The 6041-nt window shown below is 38.3% G+C and overlaps 1 non-coding gene across 1 annotated transcript; it reads right to left on the reverse strand.

The window, feature by feature from the left end:
• Positions 1-1079: 1079 nt before the first annotated feature.
• LOC121138599 lies at positions 1080-1186 on the reverse strand. The gene has a single exon (XR_005875535.1). It is a non-coding gene; the product is annotated as a U6 spliceosomal RNA (small nuclear RNA).
• Between the last annotated feature and the right edge of the window lie 4855 nt (positions 1187-6041).

Consider the following 6041-nt stretch of genomic DNA (forward strand, 5'->3'; position numbering starts at 1 on the left):
GTAGCACTGCTTTCAAAGTGTCCCATAGGTTTGGGTATGTTGTGTCTTCATTCTCATTGAATTCGAGGAAGTCTTTAATTTCTTTTTTTATTTCCTCTTTGACCCAGGGATGGTGCAGTTGAGCATTATTCAATTTCCATGAGTTTGTAGGTTTTCTGCAATTTGTGTTGTTGTTGAATTCTAATTTTAAGGCATGGTGGTCTGATAAGATGCATGGAGTTATTCCAATTTTTTTGTAGCTGCTGAGGTTTGATATGTTGCCAAGTATGTGGTCGATTTTTGAGAAGGTTCCATGTGGTGGTGAGAAGAAGGTATATTCTTTTTTATGTGGATGAAATGTTCTATAGATATCTGTTAATCCCAGTTGGGTCATTACTTCTATTAGACCCTTTGCTTCTTTGTTGAGTTCCTGTCTGGTATTCTTGTCTAGTGGTGAGAGTGGTGTGTTGAAATCTCCCACTATAACTGTGTGGGGCTTTAGATGAGATTTAAGTTCTAATAATGTTTCTTTAACGAATGTGGATGCCTTTGTATTGGGGGCATAGATGTTCAGGATAGACACTTCGTCTTGGTGGGTTTCACCTGTGATGAGTATGTAATGACCTCCTTCATCTCTTTTGATTGATTTTATTTTAAAGTCTAGTTTGTTAGATATTAGGATTGCTACCCCTGCTTGTTTCTTGGGTCCATTTGATTGAAAAATTTTTTCCCAACCTTTAACTCTCAAGTAATGTCTGTCTTTGAGGGTGAGGTGTGTTTCTTGTATGCAGCAGAAGGAAGGGTTCTGTCTTCGAATCCATTCTGCTAGTCTGTGTCTTTTTATGGGTGAGTTAAGGCCGTTAATATTGAGGGATATTAATGACCATTGATTGCTCATCCTTCTTCGATTTGCGATGGTTGTTGTTGGTGGAATTATGGGTGGAATTTCGCCCCTTTGTTCTTTTGGCTGTTGGTAGAGAGGGATTCTCTAATGCTTATGTTTTTCTGGTTGTAGTTAGCTTCCTTGGGTTGGAGTTTTCCTTCCAAAATTTTCTGTAGGGCTGGGTTAGTGGACACATATTGGTTGAATCTAGTTTTGTAAAAATATGGAACGCTTCACGAATTTGCGTGTCATCCTTGCGCAGGGGCCATGCTAATCTTCTCTGTATCGTTCCAATTTTAGTATATGTGCTGCCGAAGCGAGCACTAAGCACAATACTTAATCAAGAGGAGAAATATACACATCACAAAATTGACCTTGAATCAATAAATGAAAAACCATACCCATACCATAATTCCCCTTTTTACCATTAAAAGGAGATTGGTTGTGATCATTAACCAATTATAAACAATCCCATGTAGTTGAAATAAAAGATTTATAAACAAGATGGGAATTAGGATGTCGCTCATTCCAAACTGCTTCGTGCTGGAAGGGGGCGCTGTTCATACCATGGGGATCATGACAAAAGTCTCAATTGTTGGAACACCTGGTTCACTGCTTCCGGGGGTCTTGTTTCATCATACCACAGAAGCCTGGAAGGAATCCTCAGCTTTTCATTTTCTGTAGAAACACAAATAAAAACTCGTTTTCCAAGTAACATATTCTTATACTTAAATTGTGAAGTCAAGGCATTTTTAAAAGATATAAGTTGAATTAATTCAGCAGCATTTATAGTCAAATGTACTTTAGTTGTTCCTTCCTTAGCAATGAAAAAACGGAAAAACACAATAGCGTACAGTATCCAGACTCTCTGTGTATTTTCCATCTTTACGTGGCTTATTTATTTATCTATTATTACTTTATTTATTTCACTTTTATTTATTTTTCTTTGAGACAGGGTTTCTCTTTGGAAATCTGCCTGCCTCTGCCTCTGGAGTAAATCCTACCGGCGTGTGCCCCCACTGCCGGCCACTTCTTTTTCTATCAATCTTATGTATATTTTTAAACACACTGTAAACCTTTAGAGGTTTTGTTCATCCAAGTCTGACTTTACTGTAAATATTTACGTTTTTCTGACCACGTGTCTTATCTGTAAAACCGCAGCTGTTTGAAATTGCTGTTTCCAAGATGGCGGGCATAAGCATGATTCCAGTTTAACGCCTTAGTCCATGCAAAAGCTGCAACTTCCAGCTGTACGTTCACACGTTTTAATCGTTAGCAGAGTCTCTTAAAACAACCTTGCTGTTTTTTTTTCTTCTTTTTTTTTCTTTTTATGCCGAGTCAGGAAGATTAGTTTTAGGTTAGGGTAATCATTAGCATTATGGTTAGGTTTATGTTTAGGGTTAGGCTTAGGTTTGCAGTTAGGGTGCAGGGTTAGATTTAGTGTTAGGGTTAGCTTTTGGTTTAGGGTTAGGCTTAGGGTTAGAGGTAGGGTTAGGGTTTGAGTTAGGTTTAGGGTTAGGGTTAGGGTTAGAGTTAGGGTTAGGGTTTGAGTTAGGTTTAGGGTTAGGGTTAGGTTTCGAGATAGGGTAAGGTTAGCATTAGGGTTAGTGTTAGGGTTAGGCTTAGGTTTGAGTTTAGGGTTAGGGTAGGGTAGGTTTAGGGTTAAGGTTAGTTTTAGGGATAGGTTTAGGGTTAGGGATATGGTTAAGTTTAGGGATAGGGTTCGTTAGGGTTAGAGGTTAGGGTTAAGGTTAGGCAGTAGGGCTATTGTTAGGGGTAGGGTTAGGGGTATTATTAGGTTAAGGTTACAGTTAGGATTGTGGTTTGAATTAGGTTTAGGGTTAGGGTTAGGGTTAGGTTTAGCGATAGGGTAAGGTTAGAGTTAGGGTTAGGTTTAGGGATACTGTTAGGGTTAGGGTTTGGATTAGGGTTAGAGTTAGGGTTAGGGTGTCACTTATGGAAAACCAACGATACAATACTGTGTAAGAATCTATAAGCATATCTTCTTGAAAACGACTGATACAACATGGGTTGAGAAACTCCATGTCTACCTTCTTAAAAACTAACAATACAACACTGTGTGAGTAAGTACATGTTTTACTTATTGAAAACTAATGACACAACACTGTATGCGAATCTTAAGCAATACCTCTTGAAAACCATCAATACAGCACTGAGTGAGGAACTACATGAGTAACTTCTTGAAAATTAACTATACAACACTGTGTGAGAATCTACATGTGTACCTTGTTGAAAACTAATGATTCAACAATGTGTGAGAAACTACATGTGTAACTCATGGAAAACTAACGATATAACATTGTGTGAGAATCTACACAGGTGACTTCTTCAAAACTAGCATAACAAACTTGTGTGAAAAACTACATGTGTAACTCATTGAAACAACTCTGTTTGGGAATCTATAAGCGATACTTCTTGAAAACCATCAATACAAAACTGTGTGAGTAACTACCTGCATAACTTATTGAAAACTAACGAAACAACGCTGTGTGAGATTCCACAAATGTACCTTATTGAAAGCTATCAATAAAAGCTGTGTGAGAATCTACACGTGCAACTTATTGAAAACTAACAATACAACAGTGTGTGAGAATCTACACGTGCAACTTATTGAAAACTAACACTACAACGTTGTGTGATAATCTACATGTGACCTTATTGAAAACTAACGATAAAACGCTGTTTGATAATCTACACATGTACCTTATTGAAAACTAAGGATACAACACTGTGTTAGAATCTATATAGGTAACTACTTGAATTCTAACAATACACAACTGAGTTTTAAATTGAATGCATAACTTCTTGAAATCTAACGATACAAGTCTGGGTTCTAAACAGAATGCATAACTTCTTGAAAACTAAGGAAATAACTGTGTGAGAAGCTACATTAGTAACTTTCTGTTCTTTTCGGGGTTCCTTTTTTACCCCGATTGTGTCGCAGTCCTTTAAATGTCCCACCTTACCTTGGGAATTCCCAACGCGCTGCCCTGCCTGCAAAAAGTTCTCAGTCTGTTGGAAAAGACTCCCTGTACGGGCCACCATTTTCGTGCCCACTTCGACCAGCAAGGAAGACACAACGCCCAGACTCTTCTTTAAGCAGTTTATTCAGGAACCTTGAACAATCTTCTTCTCCCAGGGAATGCCAGGGAGCTCCAACCCACAGTTTAATAGCCCTTGGATGGCCAACCACAGTATGCCACGTGGAACATGCAGATAGGTCCACTTACAGAGAAGCAAGCATGATATCCAGCCTTAACCAAATACCGGTGTTGTTTATCACAGAGAGCACCTGCTGTCAGGCTAGAAGAAGGCAGAAGCCAGTGCCATCTTAAAGGTGCAGCACTTTGCAGCTCTCTACAACTCCCACCAGAAATAGAGGAGTGTCCCCCTTTTACCACATCCTCTCCAGCATAAATTGTCCTTGGTGCTTTTGATTTTAGCCATTCTTACAGGAGTGAGATTGTATCTCAGATATGTTTTGATTTGCTTATCCTGAACGGCTAAGGATGTTGAGCACTTTTGCAAGTGCCTCTCAGCCATTTTAAACTCCTCTATTGAAAATTCTCTATTTAGTTCTGCAGCCCACTTTTTAATTGGATGCTTTTTTGGAGACTTGCTTTTGAGTTCTTTGCAAATTTTGGAGATCAGTCCTCTGTTAGATGTGGGTTTAGTGAATGTTTTTTCCCATTCTGTGGGCTGCCATTTTGTGTTGCTGAGTATGTCCTTTGCCTTACAGAAGCGTCTCATTTCCAGGAGATGTCATTTATTAATTGTTGATCTCAGTGTCTGTGCTACTCGTGTTATGTTCAGGAAGCTGTCTCCTGTACCTATTCGTTCAAGGGTACCACCCACTTTCTCTTCTAAGAGGTTCAGTTTGGCTGTATTTGTGTTGAGTTCTTTGATACATTTGGATTTAAGTTTTGTTCATGGTGATAAACATGGATCAATCCGCATTCTTCTACATGCCAAACTCCAGTTATGCCAGCACCAGTTGGTGTAGATGCTTTCTTTATTCCATTGTATATTTTTAGCTTCTTTGTCAAAGATCAGATTTTCATACATGGGGGGGTTAATATCACAGTGTTCAATTCTATTCCATTGGTCTGTCTATTTTTGTGCCAATACGAAGCTGTTTTCAGGACTATAGCTCTATAATTAGAGCCTGAGGTCAGGTATGGTGATGCCTCAGCACGTTTCCTTGTTGAACAGGGTGGTTTTGGCTATCCTGAGTCTTTTGTTTTTCCATACAAAATTGACTATTGTCCTTTCAAGGTCTGTAAAGAATTGTGCTGGGATTTTAATGGGGATTGCATTGAATCTGTAGATTGCTTTAGGCAGGATTGCCATTTTTACTACATTGATCTTACCTATCCAAGAGCATGGATGATCTTTCCATTTTCTGAGGGCTTCTTTAATTTCTTTCTTTAAAGATTCAAAGTGCTTGTGATACAGGTCTTTCACTTGTTTGGTTAGCATTATCCCAAGGTATTTTATGTTGTTTGTGGCAATTGTAAAGGGTGATGTTTCTCTGATTTCTTTTTCAGCCCTTTTATCATCGGTATATAGTAGGGTTACTGATTTTCTTGAGCTGATCTTGTTACCTGCCACTTTGCTGAAGGTGTTAATCTGCTGAAAGTGTTCCCTGGTAGAGTTCTTTGTGTCATTGATGTAAGTTACATGTGTAGATTCTCAAGACAGTGAAGTATCATTTGTTTTCAAGAATTTACGCTTACAGATTCTCACACAGTGTTGTATCATTAGTTTAAAATATGTTACACGTGTAGATTCTCTTACCGTGCTGTATCTTTAATATTAAATAAGTTACGCGTGTAGATTCTCACACAGCATTGTATATTTAGTTTTCAAGAAGTTACCCCTGTAGTTCCTCACACAGTGTTGTATTGATAGTTTTCAAGAAGTGTCACTTATAGATTCTCAGACAGTGTTGTTTCGCTAGTAATAAACAAGTTTCTCACACGGTGTTTTATCGATATTTTCCAAGAATTTACACATGTAGTTTCTCACAACAGGTTATGAGGCTAGTTTTGAAGAAGTTACATATGTTGATTCTCACACAGTGTTATATCGCTAGTTTTCCATAAGTTACACAGGTAGTTTCTCACAGAGTGTTATATCTTTAGTTTTCAAGAATTTA

Source organism: Mesocricetus auratus, unplaced genomic scaffold (genome assembly GCF_017639785.1).
Source record: "Mesocricetus auratus isolate SY011 unplaced genomic scaffold, BCM_Maur_2.0 contig_3934_pilon_obj, whole genome shotgun sequence".
In the NCBI taxonomy this organism is placed as follows: Eukaryota; Metazoa; Chordata; class Mammalia; order Rodentia; family Cricetidae; genus Mesocricetus; species Mesocricetus auratus.